Here is a 19728-nt window from a genome sequence, read left to right on the forward strand (position 1 = left end):
GAGAGATTTTCCCAGAAATCACATGCCGTGAAGGGTTCCGATGCGAAGTTGCTGAAAGGGACCGTAAACATAACGCACGCCTTTTTTCTTGCTTTTCAGAAGACAAGGAACATGACACAGTATTTTTCTGGATTTCCAGAAGACAAGGACCAGGACCACAGCAAACATCCTGTACTGTGCTTGCCATGTTAAAATTTATTCTAGAGTCTTTTTTATCAGATTGACTATGTATTTGGTACTGCTGGTTTGATTTCAAGAGATGTCCTATTGTACAGGAGTTGGAAGACAAAAGTACTGATGCAACCATGGAAGGGGTGGAAGGTAAAGCCATTCTGAGGGATATATGAACAACAAAGAACTTATTAACCTTTTTTTATAAAACTTGATGATGAATTGGTTACTATAGTCCCGTCAGAATAATTACCATATGTGAAGAATATTTGAAAGAGCCGTTTTGGAAGTGAGCTTATTTTGGAAGTATCATTAAGAATTTGGTGGCAACATACGTTTAATAAATTCTTTTTTGTGTGTGGCAGTGGTGTTTTCCTGCATCACACTGTCTAAGCATGTCTTTATGTACTGATTCTGGATATACCATGATGAATGGTTTCTAATTTCTTTCAGGGAAAATATTTGACGATGGTTTTTTCTCCCAACCTGGCAAGGTATTTTACTACCTATATTAATTACTGGAAGGTGTGATTTTGCTGGAAGGTTCTACTTGGTACTGATTGCCATACCTACACTGGGGGATCCTTTGCCCAATTTGCAACTGGAACGTGAAACATTCGGAAGGTATGCAAACATGTATCATTGTTTCATGGGAAATGGTACAACCATGGAACAATAGTGCATATATTGAGTGTTGTATCATATTAGCACCCTTTCCATTCTGGACACCTGCCTCTTTGTCATAACGTGGATATAGTGTGATGCCTATGGGAAGAAGTGGTGCTTTGATTTTTTGATTTTTTTTGAGGAGCCCCCAACTATCAGGTACTAAATGGAGAAAAGTCCAGAATATTTGAACATGCGATGGCTGTATGATATGTGTGTAATCCCTTCATAAACTGTGTATAAACTTCAAATAATACCTATATCCGCAATGATCTCGTCGGCGACTCCTCAACGGGGATCAGCGCCGGCTCAGGTTATCGGCGTGCGGCTACTGAAGGGGATCGTCGTCGGATCCTGGACGTGATCGGCGGCTGGTCCTCAAAGGGATCAGCGCCGGATCAGGGGATCGGCGCGCGCCTCCAGAAGGGATCCTCGCCGGATCCTGAACGTGATCGGCGGCGGGTCATAAACGGATCGGCGGCGTCTCCTAAAGCTGATCGTCCCATGGAGGGCGGCGGCTTTGATGTGCGAGGGCGGCGGTGAAGGGATGGAGGGCGGCGGCGAACGAGGGCAGAGAGTCGTGCGTGCGAGTGGTTCTCGCTCGAGGGCAGGAGACCTCGCTCGTACGTGCGCGCGATTGGTTTTGGTTTTTTTTCGCTGGTTAATTTTGTAGGTTTTTTTGGGGTGCGACGGGAGGTTAGCCCCTGGACTGCGTGGGGGCATCGCTACGAGGTTTTTTTGGTTCACGGTTGGCCACCGTGGCCGGCGTGAAAGCTGACGGACCTTAAGGCCGGTGACGGGTCCGCCACTGCCGCACTGTCTCTGAACTTGGTGGAGACGTGGAAGGAGAGCGGTGGCGCCGTGAAGACCTCGGCGTCTGCTGCCGCGACCACGACCATGACCATTGCGTCGGTAAGAAAGTTGCTAACTGTATACATATCCCTAGGTTCAGAAACATTAGATCTAGAAAAATTGTGAACCTGAGTTGTACTTTGTCTGCAACGATGTACGTAGAGCGGTTACTGCCACACTTACCAAGCCAATGATATTGAGAAGCACATTGAGAGATTTTCCCAGAAATCACATGCCGTGAAGGGTTCCGATGCGAAGTTGCTGAAAGGGACAGTAAATTCACCGAGTTTTTTACAACATAATGATGTCAAAGCGATGATATCTCATAACAAACCAAAAAAGGATGCCAATTTAAATGTTATCACACAAGGTTATTTTTCAATGTTATTATCAATATTTTCTTTGTGAAATTGCCTTCTCTATTCAACTAATTTGGCTCATTTTGTTGTCTAAGTTGGCTCACTTTTTTATGATGTCGACAGACTATGTTTGTACCCCTAGAGATATTTCAGTCATCGAATCAATCATGTCTGCCCCAAGAAAACCTTGTTCGTGGACATTGGAGATGCCTTATTATCAACCGACGATTTGGAATGCCTTTTGAAAGATGATATGTTCTTACACGATGGTGTAAGACTAATTGCATAAACTTTGTAATTAATAATTGCAACGAAATAATATATATATATATATATATATATATATATATATATATATATATAATGTTGACTACAAGTGATATGTTCTTACACGATGGTGTAAGACCAATTTAACATGTAACTTTTGTAAACTTTTTTAAGAGCTCGTGGCAATGCACGGGCACTCTACTAGTATATATAGGACAACACTATTATGATCATGGTATTAGAATAGTTATTTGGATCACAGCCAGCCTATACAGACGCGCATGAGGTCCTCCTGAACTCGACCGAACAAAAAAACCGACTGCTCTGTCCCGCACCTCCAGCACCTCTCGATCCCCACCTCCAGCACCTCGATCCCCAACCACCGCCCACCCATCGGCGACCCTCCTCCCTCACCCGCCACCGCCCACCCACCGGCGACCCTCCTCCCTCACCAGCCGCCGGGAACCACCCAAGCACCGCCGCCGCAGCCTGTAACCCGCGCATCGGGATCTAACCGCCGACGCGTGGTTCCCCACTCGCCGCCGCCGTGAGCCACCGTTGCTTCACCACCGTCCGGCTGCGCCTCCACCCGCCGCCGCCATGGATCCACAACACCACCACCCGAGCAACCACCAGGGCCCTGCACCCCGCGCGCCAACGCGAGCCATGGATCCCGTGTGCTGCCTCCTGATTCTGGATCCCGCTCAGTTCAATTATGGCTATGGGGCCGTCGTTGTCGCCCTCGGCTACCTACTGCGTCGAGGACATTCGGAGTCCACGAATCCAGCGGATGCTAGCGTGTGGGAGGTGTTGCTGCTCCGGTGAGCTACTCCGTCACCGAGCACCGCACGTCGCGGGCGGCCTCTCCCTCTCGTTCTGTCCTTCACGCACGGTCCACCTTGACCTTCCCTAGGAAGGTCCATCCCTACAGCGACCCATCACCAACTACGGCCACTCCTGAAGCCTAGTGCTGCCGCACGATGCGTTGTCATCCAAAGTGCCTTCACGCACCGATCCGCCCCAAGGACGAGGCCCCCGATGATTCGCCTATGCCCCAGGCTGCAGTCCAGCTTCTCCGCCATTGGCATGACATAAAACACCACACTGCTCTGCTTAATTAACCAGTGGGTTCTTTATTGCTTGTGCGAGCAACCGACTAGGGAGCTGATGCGTGCGTCGCTGGGAGGATGTGGAGCATGGAGGCGACCAGTACAGGACCTATTGCAGACTGCCGGAGCGGTCGGAGCCGCCCACAGTGCTCTGGCGACAAATTTGACAAATTTGACCTATACACGAAATCAAATCACAGAATGAACTATCCGTGAAACTATTTCACGCGGCTGACCTTTTTGTGTGACGCCCGACACGAAGGCGCTACACAACGTGTGATCAGAAAATTACTAAGTCAGTGTGCAGCGCCTAGCTCCCAGGAGTTGCACTAGTGCAGCGCCTGAGAGCTAGGCGCCACGGGTCAACCGCGTGAAATAGTTTCACGGACAGTTCATTCTGTGATTTGATTTCGTCTATAGGTCAAATTTGTCAAATTTGCCGCCACTGGCTGCTCCATAGCGATATGGCCTGCTGCGCCTCACTACGTCCGTGAGCTAGCTTTGTGTTGGGTCCTGGATGTGTGCGGGTGCTGAGGGTGACTGTGTACTCCGTGTGTACATGAACAGAAGAAGTTTCAGATCTTGTGCTCGTGTGCAACACAACTGTTTGTGTTTATGCCCCAAAGGAGAACAAGGTTTTGTTTTTTCACTTTTTTTAACACAAGTTTGCCCACCAATGCGCACAAAGATGCACACACAAAAAAATCCCAAATTCTTTCCGGTGCACGCGCACCATCTGAGCAAAACGGGCGGCCGGTCTTGCATGCATCTATGTGTTAATTTTTTTGTCTTCTAGTGCATGTGGCTGTTAGTATTAAATGCGAATACACTGATTACCACATTCTGAAAAGAACAAATCCACACACATTTATTTTGGAGTTCTAAATTTTAAAAAGGCATATCTTTCAAACCGCTCGTCGGAATTCAGATCTGTTTTCACTGCTGGAACTCTTGCGACGAGATCTTTGAAACTAGATCCCGCATGGGTATATTTCGACGAAATTTTTCTGATGCCAACTTTTGTGCTATATGGTGCAACTTTAGTACTGTATTGTGCAACTTTAGTACTACATCGTGCAACTTTTTTCAAAACTAATTTTTGGATCTGCATGATTCAACTTCCTATGAGATTGCAATCTAGCAACCACGACAACTTTGTTGTGCAACTAGTCTACTGTCCCGACCAACTACCTAGTAGTCGATGTGCAACCCTCGTTCGTTGGCTTGTAATGTAGTCTAGTTGCACACACATATACTCAGTTGGCTTGTAATGTAGTCTAGTTGCACACACATTAATGTTTAGTTGGCACGACTATTGGCACACACATATGCTCAGTTGGCTTGTAATGTAGTCTAGTTGCACACATATTGATGTTTAGTTGGCAGGACACTAGTTGCACACAGATATGCTCAGTTGGCGCGGCAATGTAGTCTACTTGCACAAGCATTTATGTTTAGTTGGCAGGACTATTGGCACACATATACTCAGTTGGCGCGGCAATATAGTCTAGTTGCACACACATTGATGTTTAGTTGGCAGAAGGATTATTGGCACACGCATACGCTTAGTTGGCACGGCATGTAGTCTAGTTGCACATATATTGATATTTAGTTGGCAGGAAGACTAGTTCGTCGAAACATCCCCATATGGGATCTACTTTTGAAGAGCACGTCGCGACGGTTTCAACGGTGAAAACGAATCTTAATTCCGAAGCGCGATCTAAAAGTTATGACTTTTTAAAAATTTGAAAACCCAAAATAAATGCGTTCATATCTGTTCTTTGTAGTACTTTTTTAGTACGTGATACTTTTTCTAATTAGAATTGTTTTATCAATTGGAAGGGACAAATTACCTTTTATGGATTAGGGACCAAAATTGTCTGTTTTAGACCGGCCGCTCGGGACGACTAGCGAGCAGCCGGCCGCTCGCTAGATCGGTCCAAAAAAATTGTGGATGAGAAGTTCAAAATGTTCGCATTAGGAAAAACACACTCCTTGGTTGTCAAAATATAAAGAGGCGAACACAAAAAAAAAGCTGTGACAACCCGAGCAAGTACAAAATGTTCCATTCTAGAACATCATGTAATTAACTTAAAAGTGATAGTATGAGAAAGTGAAAATTGCACACTCCCTCAAAAATTAAAGAGAAAATATGGATTTTCCTTGTTTCTACGAAAAAACCTTGAGGTTCAAATTTAAATAACAGCGAAGTTCAATGTTTATTACAATAGCAAGAAGGTCAACTTAAAAAAACCAAGCAATTCAAAAAGTTTATAAAAGCAGATTTTTCCCTCTTAAAAAAGACCTAGAAATTCAACTTTAAATAATTAAGGAGTTCGATATTTATTACATAACTAGGACGTTCTCCGTTACTAATGAATAACACCATGAAGTCCTAATTAAAAATGTGAAGCTGATTAATGTTTATAAAAACTCAATTTTTCCCCAGTACTAAAGATCAAAACCAAGAAGTTCAATATTTAAAAACGGAGGAGTTCAATGTATGTAAAAAAAAACTAAGGTTTTCTCATTACTATAGAATAAAACCAAGAAGTTCAACTGAAAAAAGTGGAGCGGAGCAGTTTGATATTTATTTGAATAATCAGATTTTTCTAGTTACTAAAGAATAAAACCAATAAGTTCAATTTGAAATAGCGAAGAAGTTCGATGTTTCTAAAAAACTCCAATTTTCACATTTATAAAAAACCGCACCACCCAACCGCCGCACCACCCAACTGCCGCCGTCTCCTCCCCAACCACCGGCACCTCCCCGGTTCTGCTGCCACCAGGCGCCGGCCAGATCCCTTCCGTAATCCCCCCACGCGCCCTCCACCTTGACCACCTCCGTCGCCACTCTTTGCCTCGACCACCTCCTCTGCCGCCCTCCACCCCCCGGCCAGCCACCTCAACGGCGCCGATCACGTTTGCCGCCACCCCTGCCCCAACCACCTCTGCAGCCACCCGCCACCAATATCCACTCCAATGCGACCTGCCCTCCCCTCCGACCTGACCTTCCCTCCCTCCAGACGCGACGTGCCGCACTCACCTCTAGCGCACCGCCCGTCCTCCCATCCCACCATGAGCAATCTGTCCTCCAGCACGACCTCAGAGTGCCTCAGTCTCTACCGGCCCTAAGCGCCTCCGGCGGGTTGTTCTTCTTCACCTAGGTCGACCGTTTTCTTTGATTTTGCAGAGCACCATTTGTGCAGCAATTAGTATGGCTGCAGTCCAAATTGTCGATTTCCGGCAGGCCAATGTGTTCATGAACTAGCCTGACCTCCTTCTCTATCTGTTATGTTAGTTAGCTGTGGCTTTCCATGTCCATATACATGCAATTTATTATTTTGCCCACCCCCTTATATATGCATGCATGTTTCAAAAGTTTTTTCCCAATTGAATTATCCTAAGCTTTTGTTTTGGACCAGATGTGCATTTAAACGTGAGGAAAAAGTTTGTACAGAGAAGTTCATATATTAGTTCCAGGAAGGTTCAGGTATTACTAAGTGTGTGCACATATAATTTCTCTCTCCACATGTGTGTATGTCTGTTTGTGTGTGTTCTTCCACATCTACTTTAGCATTGACCAAGGTTTTACCAGCAAGGGAAACAACAGTTCGGCGCGTACAATGCTTCACATTGCTCTCTCCCCCCATTATTAGGTTAATTATTTTGTCTCGTGTTGCTCAAAAATCAAATTGTGTTCATGAAAACAAAAGAAGACAAACCCAATAATGTTCGTAGAAAATTATGAGAAGTTCCAAATTTTCAAATATGGAAGTTCAAAAATGTTAGAAACAAATCCAAATTTTTCTAGTACTTGCCTCCTGCCTCTTTTCTCCAGAAAAATATAGAACCCCTCTCGTGAATACAAAGAAATAAGGAATTTCACGAACATAACTTGTATCGAAAACCTATATATGTAAGAGAAAGAAAAACTCTATGTGTTAAACGTATAAAACATTAGCCGGTATCTTCAAGAAGTTCATGTATAAATGGACTTGTCTTAACTCTGAAAGTTCAAAATTAATAAAGTGGATAGGTCAAAGAAAATGACAACAACAAAAAAGTTCAAACAATTCCCATGGATTTCGATCGATTTTTCTAATTTATAAAGAAAACCAGAAGTTCAAATTAAAATAAATGAGCTTTTCGATGTTTATTACAAACCTAGAATTTTTTCGGTTACTAAAAGAAATAAAACCAAGAAGTTCAAATTTAAAAAGTGGAGCGGTTTGATATTATATTTGAAAACTCGGATTTTTTTCGGTTACCCAAGAATAAAACCAATAAGTTCAATTCATAATAACAAAGAAGTTCAATTGGAAAAAGCATAATAGTTTGATATTTATTTAAAATTTTAGAATTTTCTGACTAACAAATAAAACCAATAAGTTCAATTGAAAATAACGAAGAAGTTCGATGTTTCTAACAAAACCCAATTTTCTCATTTCTAAATAATTCACAAAGAAGTTCAAATAAAAAAGTTAGAGAGGTTTGATGTCTATAAAAAACTCAGACTTTTTCCATTACTAAAGCGAAATAGATAGAAGTTCAAATGGATAATAGCCAGAAGTTCATGTACTGCATGGTATCCGTTTCGTATAAGAAAGAAAAGAATAAATAGGTGAAGTCCAAAAATTTGTTGCTAGAAGTTCAAGTGCTCGGCCCGAGAAAGTTCAAAAATTCTTGTGAGACAGGTTGAACAAAAAAATGTGACAGATGTTCAAGATGAAAACAGCGGGAAGTTCAACTACTACACGGAATGCGTTTCAGATAAGAATATAAGAATAGAAAACTAAAAGCTTATGTCCCCCATGGATGCGAACATTCATGTAAAAAATCGGAGAAGTCCAAACTAAAAAGAGGAACATTTAAAAAGAATTTATAACAAAATCCCCGTTATAAAAAACTAGAAGTTCAAATTAGAATAAAAGGAACAACTAAAAAAGTTTATAAAAAGATCTCGTTTCTTTAAAAACTAGAAGTTCAAATTTAAATAACGGAGCAGGAAAGTTGCGTGTTTTCAACAGCTTTCCATCGGTATATCATTTGCTCAATTCCCGGTAGTGGATGGGAAGTTACTAGCAAAACACAGCACGTGAAAAAACAAAGTGAAGTTCAAACAGAACTACTCCAGAAGTTCACCCTCTTCACGCAGTGCATTTTCGGAGACTCAATTTTTGCGACGAAGGCAGAACGCATGATCTCAGAAGTTCAGATTGATAAATGCCAGAAGTTCACGTAATACACGGTGTGCATTTTGTATTAAAAATAATGAAAATGCAAAGCCTAAAGTTTTGTTGCTAGAAGTTCAAGTGCTCGGCCCGAGAAAGTTTGAAAATTCTTGTGGGAGAGGTTGAACAAAAATACATACCAGAAGTTCAAGCTGAAAACAATGGGAAGTTCAACTACTACACGGAATGCGTTTCAGATAAGAATATAAGAATAGAAAACTAAAAGCTTATAAGGTTTGTAGCAAGAAGTTCACGTGCCCCTGCTAGCATAGTTCAAGATCTCTAGTGCGAGACGTCCGACCTTCAATTACATGTAAAAAATAGGCAAAAAATGACGTTGTTTTTTCCATTTTTAAAACTGCTCTCAAACGGAAAAAAAAATTGTAACATCTGTTTACATGAAAAAGATGCTCCTATTCATAAGTTTTCCATCGGTATATCATTTGCTCAATTCCGATAAGTGATTTGGGAGTTACGAGGAAAAAATAGCACTTCAGAAACAGAGTGGAGTTCAAAATAGAACAGCCACAGAAGTTCAACTATTACACTGAATGAATTTTGGATGAAAAACTTTTAAAACCGTCGCGAGTATGAAAAAATGATCAACACGGGAAAGTTGCGTGTTTACAACAGCTTTTCATCGGTATATCACTTGCTCAATTCCGGTGAGTGGATGGAGAACTATGAGCTAAAAAAGCATGTGAAAAATAGAGTGAAGTTCAAGTACACGTGCCAAGAAGTTCACGTTCTTCACGCGATGCATTTTCGAAGAATCTGTTTCGCGATAAAGGCAGAACGAGATCTCGCCATATTCGCAATTATTTGAAAACGGCTAGGAATTAGAGAAAACCATCAACATGAAAAAGTTTCGCATTTTCCGTAGCTTTTCAACAGTATATTATTTTCCCCATTCCAATAAAGTTTGTAGAAATTACGGCAAAAATACGTTTTTAGCCATTTTCAAAACTGGCATAAAACCGTAACGAATTGGGAGAAACAATACATACCAAAAAGTTTCCCATTTGTTTCGGCTTTCCAACACCATATCATTTGCTGCATTCGGACGTACGGTTAAAAAATGAGCTCAAAAATATGAACTTGGTGGAACTTGTACCATTTTCTAAATTACTCTTAAACCACTCAAAATTCAAAAAACATTCAACATGAAAAAGAAGCGCATTTTCATAAGCTTTCTACCGCCATATCATTTGCCTCAATTGGATTAGCCGTTTAGAAATGATATCGAAAATACAAACTCGGCTATTCGGTTTGCAAAATTTTACGTTTTTCCAAATTACTCTTTAACCATAGGGAATTAGAGAAAACTTTCAACATGTGGAAGGAGCGGTTTTGCAGCACGTTTCCAACGCCATATTATTTGCCTCATTCCGATAAACGATTTAGAAATGCGATCGCAAATATGATTCGCGTTTTTTGTGTGAAGAAAAAACGGTTTTCAAAACTGCTCTTAAACCGCTTACATTTTGCCAAAAATTTAAGTTGGGTCATGATACTGGTGTCCATATCTTTCCAATGGTATATCACAAGCCCCATTTGGATAATGTTGGTGGAAGTTCAACCTAGTTCAGAGGGAAGTTCAACATACTACTAGCGGGCAGGTCAGGTTGTGATCAGAATATTATTCTCATCCCGTGATCAGAATAGTGACTATTCGTCACCCTGGGTGAGGAATAGTTATTCTTCACCCCCTCTATTTTACCATCAATGCATTGTAATTTTACGTTCCGTAAGTTTTATCTTATTTCTGACATAAAAAGAGACCGTAAGAAAATATATAATTGCCGTAAAAAATATTTGAAGTTATGTAAAATTACAAACGTAAAAATATAGTGTAAAATATACATAAACTTCAAATTTTCTTGTCTTATAACCTATATTTTTATTTTTTTACACCAAATTTTACGTAGTGAATCAATAGGAATGTAACTATTTGAATTCCAAATGTAATTTAATTATGAAGTGATCGTAAGATTACCTCCGTTGAAGAATAACTTATTCTGCACCCTGGGTGATGAATATTATCACTATATATATAGGTGGAGGGGAGGAGGAGGCTGCCCTAGGGCGCTCCAAAAGGGGCCGGCGGCCAGCCCTAGCCGCACCCTCCCCTTTCCTTCCTGGCGCTTAGGGGGAAAGGCAGGAGGGGAGGCGCCCCCCTTTCCTTTCCTTGCATGTGGAAGAGAAGGAAAGAGGGGGCTAGCACTCTCCGTTCCTTCCCTAGGGCTTCCTGCCATGAGGTGGGGGTGCGCCAACCCTATGTGGGCTGGTGTGCTCTCCCTCGTTGGCCCGTTTGGCCCAATATGCTCCTGTGGCCTCCCGGAACCCCTTTCGGTGATCCGATGATTACCCGGTACATTCTGAAACCTTTCCGGTGACCAAATAGCATTGTCCTATATATATCAATCTTTACCTCCAGACCATTCTGGAGCTCCTCGTCATGTCCGTAATCTCATCCGGGACTCCGAACGACATTTGGTCACCAACTCACATAACTCATATAATACTATATCGTCAACGAACGTTACGCGTGCGGACCCTACGGGTTCGAGAATGATGTAGACATGACCGAGACGCCTCTCCGGTCAATAACCAATAGCGGGACCTGGATGCCCATATTAGTTCCTACATATTCTACGAACATCTTTATCGGTCGAACCTTTATGACAACATACGCAATTCCCTTTGTCCGTCGGTATGTTACTTGCCCGAGATTCTATCGTCAGTATCTTCATACCTAGTTTAATCTCGTTACTGGCAAGTCTCTTTACTCATTTTGTAATACATCATCTCGTAACTAATTCCTTAGTCACTTTGCTTGCAAGCTTCTTGTGATGCTGTATTACCGAGAGGGCCCAGAGATACCTCTCCGATACACGGAGTGACAAATCCCAATCTCAATCCATGCCAACTCAACATACACCTTCGGAGATACCTGTAGAGCATCTTTATGATCACCCAATTACATTGTGACGTTTGATAGCACACAAGGCATTCCTCCGGTATCCGGGAGTTGCATAATCTCATGGTCGAACGAATATGTATTTGACATTAAGAAAGCAGTAGCAATAAACTAAACGATCATATGCTAAGCTAACGGATGGATCTTGTCTATCACATCATTCTCCTAATGATGTGATCCCGTTATCAAATGACAACACATGTCTATGATTAGGAAACCTTAACCATCTTTTGATCGACGAGCTAGTCTAGTAGAGGCTCACTAGGGACACGGTATTTGTTTATGTATCCACACATGTATCTAAATTTTTGGTCAATACAGTTCTAGCATGAATAATAAACCTTTATCATGAATACGGAAATATAATAATAACAGCTTTATTATTGCCTCTAGGGCATATTTCCATCAATTGGACGCTCAATGATGAGGGGTTAGTGATATTTGAATATGTATAGTGAGCCCTAGTCGCCGCCGGAGAAAATCTTCTTGTCCCCTCGCCCACGGCTGCATCTTGGCGTTGAGAGATGCAGTCTTCGTTAACTTCTAGTGGTAGCCATGTTGTTTTTGTTGGTTTGGTTCTTTGTGGAGTTGCAATCTTTTCTCGGCGTTATGATGAAGATTTTGTTATTCTGCGGCCTGCACTTCTAGTGGATCATCCTCAACCCAAAATGTTCATCGCTCATGGATTCTCATCATCTCGATTGGGTGACCCAATAGACTTTTAGGAACTTTGATTGGCAATAAATTTCGTGCAGGTGAATAAGTGACAACATTGCTGCTCTAGTCCAACATTGAGAAATATAGTCTCTTTACTGCGTTTTGTATGACTGGGATCCATGCAAAAAAGAAAAGAAAAGAAAGCTTATGACAAATACAATGAATCGAAGTAAGTGAGCATGCAGATACAACTTTATAAAGCACGATCACTATATTTCTCAATTCCTTTAAACAATCACGGTGTGCATCTAATTGAAACACATTTTCTTTTACAAATGCACCCCACGCGGCAACACGAACAGCCTGCCTAGTCAAAAAGTGTGGTTAGTCGATGCCTTAGCAGGAGAACGTCCACGTGCGCCAAGGATTAATTTAGCCGGAACTGCTCTACTCCCTCTGTCGCTGTCTTAGTCAGGCTTTTAGGCGCACCCAATCCTTTGTCTCGCCTCCGCCGTCCACGAGTCGAGCAGAGCAGGCGAGTTGGTCTTCAACGTGGCGCAGGCCGTGTGCCTATTGGCGGCCTCCGTGAAGTGCACTCCGTCCCATGACACGTACTCGGACGGGTCGGCGCACGCCGCCGTCCCGGCCGCGCCGCAGAACGCCGTCATGTTGAAGTTGTACGCGCCGCAACACGCCGCCAGCGGCTCATCCCTGAACCCTGAGACCGACGGAGAAGACGAGGTCAGGAGAAAGCTGATGATTAGCTGCCGGTGGCTGATGATTGCTGGTGCGTGGTGCGTACCATATTTCCGGGGCGACGCGATGAGGTCGGCGACGGCGTCGTAGAGGTCGACGTAGAGGATGGCCGTCCCCGGGTGCGCTCGCCGGAGCTCTCGGAGCATGCCGTTCAGCGTGCGGTTGTGCAGCTCGGCGAGGTCGTTGAGCGGCCTGATGCAGCCGGACGCCGGGTCGTGGTCGCCGCTCTGGTAGAGGGCGAGCAGCTGTGGCTCGCAGCCGAGCAGTATCATCCCCGGAACCAGTACTGTTAGATATATATTTGAGATACTTGTATTTGGTAGTCTAGGATTTGTAATCCGTCTCCTACCTTATTTTCATAAAAGGTGTCTTGCCCTTCAAGTCTTGTACTCAATATATACTCGCCCTCGAGGCTCAATAATACATCCATCATATTCCGCAATAATTTTTCTCTCTCCCTTCTAACATGGTATCTATCGCAAGTCGATTCTAAACCCTAGCCGCCACCGCTTCCGCACCCGCGCCGCCTCCGGGGCGGTCGGCCTCCATGACCACCGCCGGGGGCCGCGTCGCCCGTATCTAGGGTTCGTCCGCCGGCTGTGTTGGCCGGCTGCCCTAGAAAGTCTTTTTTTCGATCCTTTGATCCGGATTTTCTCTCTCTCGCCGGTCGCCTTGATCGGCGTCTATTTTTTGGTATGTGATCCGGTTTGCGTCGCCCACCGCCGCCATCGACCCCGTGCGCCTCTACTCCAACACCGGCGCGATTGGCCGGCTTCTTCACCGACCCGGCGGCCTCGCGCGTTATCCGCGCGTCTGCCCGTCGGTCGCCCCGACTCGGCGGCCTCGCGCGTCGTCCGCGCGTCGGCCCGCCGGTCGCCCCGACCCGGTGGCCCTTCACCGCCGCCGTTCGCGCGACGGCCCGCCCGTCGATCTACGCCGGCAGTCACCGCCCTGCTCCGACCGGGACTCCTGCAGCACTCCGACCCGGCGGCCTCGCGCCATGCGGCGGCAATCATAGCCGCCCTGCCGCCCGCCGCCGCCGGCTTCATCTCGGACTTCGCCGCCACCACGCCTCCACCGAGCGGCGTCCCCGACCTCGCGTGCGATCGGCTTGATCACCCGCTCGCCGCCGCGATCCGCCTCATCTACGCCGCGCGACCGACCTGGCCCGTCGGTTACGCGCGCCTCCGCAGGTCCCGTGAAGATCGTCCCCGAGTTCAGCGCGCCTCTCCCGATCGAGCATCGGGCTGCCGCTGCATCGCCCCGTCGGGCCGCAGCGCCGCCGCCCCGTGGTTCTTCTCCCGGCTGCACCGGCCCGCGTCACCGCTGCGTCGCCCCTTCGGGCCGTAGTGCCGCGGCCCGCGGTCCCCCGCCGCCCCGAGGGCGTCCGCTCTAGGTCGTCCTGTGGCTGCATCGACCCTCGCGTCGCCGCTGCGTCACCCCGAGGGCGTCCGCTCTAGGTCGTCCTGTGGCTGCATCGACCCTCGCGTCGCCGCTGCGTCGACCGTCGGGCCGTAGCGAGCGTGGCACGCGGTCCACGCCGCCGTCCCGAGGCCGTCCCCGCGGTTGCACCAACTCGCGAACCGCCGTTGCGTCGCGACCCGAGGTCCCGGCCGCCGCCCCGAGGTCTTCCCGCCGTCGCCCCGACCCGCCTGCCGCCGCTGCGTCGCCCCTTGGGCCATAGCACCGCGGCTTGCGGTCCACTCCGCCATCACCGCGCATCGACCTCCCGTGGTATGCACCGCGCCGTCTCCCTTGGCGCGGGAACGCCACCGTCCGCGCCGGTCTTCGTCACGCTGTCAGGGTTCTTCGCCTACTTCGAGCACCGCCGCCGCACTCCTAACCTAGCCGCCGCCGCGGCTACCTCCGTAGCTGCCGCCACCGCCCGTCCACCCTACTTCGTCTTCGTCCAGCACCAGCTCGTCGCCAGCGTCGCCGTCATCTACCCCGACCGCTTCATCTACTCCGACAACCGCGCGCGACATTGGCCCCGCGCCGATTGGCGCCGCAACCGTCGTCGAGTCCTTCTCTGCTGGCCTCTCCGACCTCTTCGACATGGCGTACAACTCGTGCAGGTCCCAGTCTACGCATGCCCGGTGCTGGCAACACCGTCGCGTGCCTTCGTCCACGACGTGTCCCCGGGCCTGGCAAGCCTGGTGCGGCGCTTCGTCAACTTCGTTTTCGACCGTCTACGCATGCCCGGTGCTGGCAACACCGACGCGTGCCTTCGTCTATGATGTGTCCCCGGGGTTGGCAAACCCGGCGCGACGCGTCGTCAACACCAAGGTTGTCAGAATCGCGATTCTGTTATACGACTCTACGACTTTACGATCCAAACTAACCCCTCTGATTCTACGATTTTACTTCATAGAATCTACGTTTCTACGATCCTGGTAGTGAAGATTCTACGATTTACGATCCTGCCATCGGAGCTCCGATCCGATTCAAAATCACGATTCTGACAACCTTGGTCAACACCATTCTCCTTCCTGGCGCATCACTTCTTCGACACCATTGCGCCCATGACTAACTCGCGCCTCCTTGCGCCTGCGGCTCCACGGTGACTCCCTCGACACCGGCTACCCCGACTCGACATCGACCACGGCGTTCTTCGCACGGCTACCTCGACCACGGCTACACCACCCTACGTTCTCGGCTACATCGACATCGGCACAAAAGGCTATCATCCACTTGAGCAACTCGTCGGCTTCCTCTACAGTCAACGCGTCCGCGACGCGACACCGTCCACGACGCTCCCGCTAGGACTGCGGGGGGATGTCAGTCCGTCGGCTGCTATTCTCTCCAGTCTGACCGTCCGCGACGCTCCTGTTGTTCGCAACGCTACCGCTACGACTGCGGGGGGATGTTAGAGATATATTTGGGATACTTGTATTTGGTAGTCTAGGATTCGTAATCCGTCTCCTACCTTATCTCTAGGAGAGGCGTCTTGCCCTTCAAATCTTATACTCAATATATACTCGCCCTCAAGGCTCAATAATACATCCATCATATTCCGCAACAATTCCTCTCTCTCCCTTCTAACAAGTATGGTCCTCGCTCCGGCAACGATCACCTCCTGCGAAGTGCAAACGTTGATGATATGTCTTCACGTACCGTTGGGACACAACTTTATTTGGCTGACTGATACCAAGGGTCATAGGAGTGGACTAGCTTACGGTCACGACTGAACGGACGGCGCCGACGATGTGCGGCACGAAGGCCCGCGCCTCCCCGACGGTGGTGTTCCCGGCGAAGGCGACGAGGTAATCGTTAACTCCAATCTCGCCGACGATGAAGAGCGAGCTCGCCATGATCTTGGTACGGTCTATTATTGTAAGGTGACGATACACCCATCATGAAAAAGAGAAGATTATCAAAATCGACCAGCCATGCGTTCTTCGCAAAGGGAGACCCTTTACACAACACCATGCATGCATGCAGCCCTGTATATGTCATTCCTCACAATAATAAAGATACTAGTACAACGCACATGTTTTTCCTCAAAAACATCGCTAAAAAAGATATGACGCACGTGTAACTAAATAAGTTTGTATTGATATAAAGTAAGTTTGTATTGATAAAATAGAGTACTAGTAGAAATCAAGCTGGACGTGCGGTTTACTTACTGTGAACTGAGCCAAGAAGCTGTAAAACGTTCGAGTCAATTGCAAAAAACTATCACATTTACGGCTAGGTTTGCAGGAAACCATCAACTCGTTAATCCGTCGCAGAAAACACTGAAAAATTTGTTAAGTCGTTGCAAAAAACACTGATCGGATGATTTGGCCCGTTTAATCACTTTCTTACAGGTGAAGCCAGATTGTAAGGAATTGACTTAGCAAAAAAATAACACATACACCCCTAGATCTAAAAACAAAAGCAATCCGACCCTCCCCATGAAACACAGACGCCCTATCCACTACGCGCCCGCCGCCGCGCTGCTGCCATCCGTCCGGCACGGTGGCGCCCAGGCCGGGATGCCGGCATGGCGGCTCAGGGCTCCCGCTGCCGCCGCCCTCGCAGCTGGAACAGCCGCAATGCCGCCGGCGGCGGCGGTCGCTTCGCTCCGCATTCTCCAATCGGGAGGAGGCAGCTGCCGCGCGCCCTCGCAGCTGACCGCGCCGCCGCCGCCGGAAGCCCACCCGCGCCGCGCCCTCGTAGCTGACTGCGCCGCCGCCGCTGGAAGCCCACCCGCCGCCCTCTCTCCATGGCGTGGACGCCCTGAACCGCCGTGCACTGCTCCTACCCGAGCTTCTAATGTGGACGGCGCCGGAGGGGCCTCTGGTTCGAGCTCGTCCTCCTTCGTGGAGGAGGGCGACGGAAACAACTTGTCCAGCAGGTGGACTCAGCTCGTCGCCTGCTTCCCCTCCACCCCCACCCTTGACCACGTCGGAGGAGGGTGCTGCTCCTCCGCCTCGGCTCCCGGCGCGTGCTCCACGACACCGACCCGGCCGCCATCGTCGCTGCAGCACCGGCAGGCCAACGCCTCGGAAACGAGCGCACCCCAGCTGCCTCCTCGTCATTTGCCGCGGCCGTAGCCGTCTCCGATGCCGACGAGGGCGTCGCTGTACCAGACGGCAGGGCCAGTTCTTCGTGGTTGTCAAGGGCGGGGGTCTGATTGCGTTTTTTGTAAATATCTAGGGGTGTGTGTGCTAATTGTTGTCCAGTTAAGCTCCTTACAATCCGGCCCTACTTGTCAGAAATTGATCAAATGGCCAAATAACCCGATCAGTGCTTTTTGCAAAGAGTTCAGTGAAATCGCGGTTTTTTTGCAACGGATTATCGACTTGATGGTTTTCCGCAAACCTAGCCGCAAATGTGGTAGTTTTCTGCAATTGACTCAAAACGTTCTTGAACCAGGTGGCTTGGTTTCTGAAAGAGACGGGCACAAACGGCTCAAGCCCTCTGCTCTTGAAGAAATCCGGGCCAAGCGCCGTCGCCCCACCGACGGCAAAGTTCACGCCGCGCCGGAAATCCTCCGCGCTCTTGCCGGCGAGGTACGGCGTCGGGTGAGGTACCCCCAGCGCCTCAGCTGCTCCACGTACCAAGATCAACGTCTCACGTGAGTCAATGATTTACAAGCGTATCAATGCACTACCATACTGAAACTGTTGGTTTAGCTGGTGGTCACCGATGAAGTCCACGACGAGGCGGCCGTCGGACGCCCGGCCAGTGGGGCGCCGGAAGAAGGTCTCGCCGTAGGGCGGCCGGCTGGACGGCCCCGCGCGGGTGGCCGCGAGATGTAGCGAGTTCCCGGTGTCTGTGAGCGAGTCCCGAAGCTGAAGACGCCGGCGTAGCGCGTCCCGCGGTCGCTGGTGCCACCGGCGGCGGCGCCGCCGATGACGGGGAGAAGCGCCACCGCCACCGCCACGAGGAACTGTGAAAATGGGCACATCGTATCTCCTGTGCGTGCGTGTCTGCAATCCTTCGGTGCTACGATTTGTGTGGAGCTGTGTGGTTCGTTTTGTAGGCAATGTACGTCGGCAGCGACAGGGAATTGATTAATGGGCATCATTCGCTTTACTTTAAGGATCTAGAAGCAGCCGCGCGTGCGTGTTTGCGTTTTCAAAGGATTTTAAAGGGTGGAGATGGGGAGGCCGTCCGGCACTGGAGGCCTCTCAAACGGAACTCCACTATCTCCATCGGCCACACCCCACAGCAGCTGACGCGTTTCGTTGAACGCGACTGCACATCCAAGCGCATGCCCTTAGGCCTCGTATAATGGAAGATGCTTAAAAAACAAATCGGCTTTTTTTAAAGCACCAATGCCTATTTCTATAGGAAAGACGCTTAGCTAAGCGTCTACCCTGCACAAATAAGCACCGGTGCTTAAGGAAATCCTGGTTTATTTCTTTAAGCACCTCTCATTGTACAAGGCTTTACCCAGTAAAAAATGAGGATAATCCCGGCCTCTGCATCACACAATCATCTTTGTTAAAACATCATACTAGTAATCATCCGACACAAAAATAAATAAATGGAAGAAGGCACAATATAATAGGCCCACAATATAAATGATTACAAATACATAACTTATCACTGTAGCTCGCAGGTAACCAAACCATACGTTTTTTTCTTATCGCTAGCGTTTTGGTCCTCCCGGAGGCGATCCTTTGCCGCCGTTGAGATTCTTTTTCCCTACCGCCACTGTGCCTTCCCCTGATCCGCACTGGAGTCTTGGGATTGCGGAGGAATTAGGGTTGAATCTGCAAGGTCCGATCGATTTGAAGTCGGGCTAGGGATCGAGATGTTATCAAGTGGGGCTCCAAAACTGGCGGCTGCAAGTCAAGCGGAGACCGATGAGGTTGAGAAGATGATGAAGGAACTGGGACTGAGGAGGATCTGGACCATGTCATGTTCGATGAGAAGGAGGCGCCGCCGGAGGCAGTCCGATGGATTGCGCTGGCTAGGGTTCACTCAAGCAAAACCTATAGTCAGTTTTGGTTCTTCAAGAACATGAGGGTCGCTTGGAATCTTGCACAAGAGGTGAAATTTAAACCCCTGGAAGACAATCTGCATACCATCCAATTCTCCTGTTTAGGAGATTGGGACGAGTCACCCTGGATGGCCCATGGCACTTCAGAGGAGATGTGGTGATCATCAAGCCGTATGATGGGCTAGTGAAGCCTTCGATGGTTTTGCTTGATTCCATATAGATATGGGTGCAGATACATGAT

General features: G+C 47.9%; 1 pseudogene; it reads right to left on the bottom strand.

The window, feature by feature from the left end:
* Positions 1-12659: 12659 nt before the first annotated feature.
* On the bottom strand, positions 12660-18446 carry LOC123165739 (GDSL esterase/lipase At1g28600-like; annotated as a pseudogene).
* Positions 18447-19728: the final 1282 nt, after the last annotated feature.

This window comes from Triticum aestivum, chromosome 1D, assembly GCF_018294505.1.
Source record: "Triticum aestivum cultivar Chinese Spring chromosome 1D, IWGSC CS RefSeq v2.1, whole genome shotgun sequence".
In the NCBI taxonomy this organism is placed as follows: domain Eukaryota; kingdom Viridiplantae; phylum Streptophyta; class Magnoliopsida; order Poales; family Poaceae; genus Triticum; species Triticum aestivum.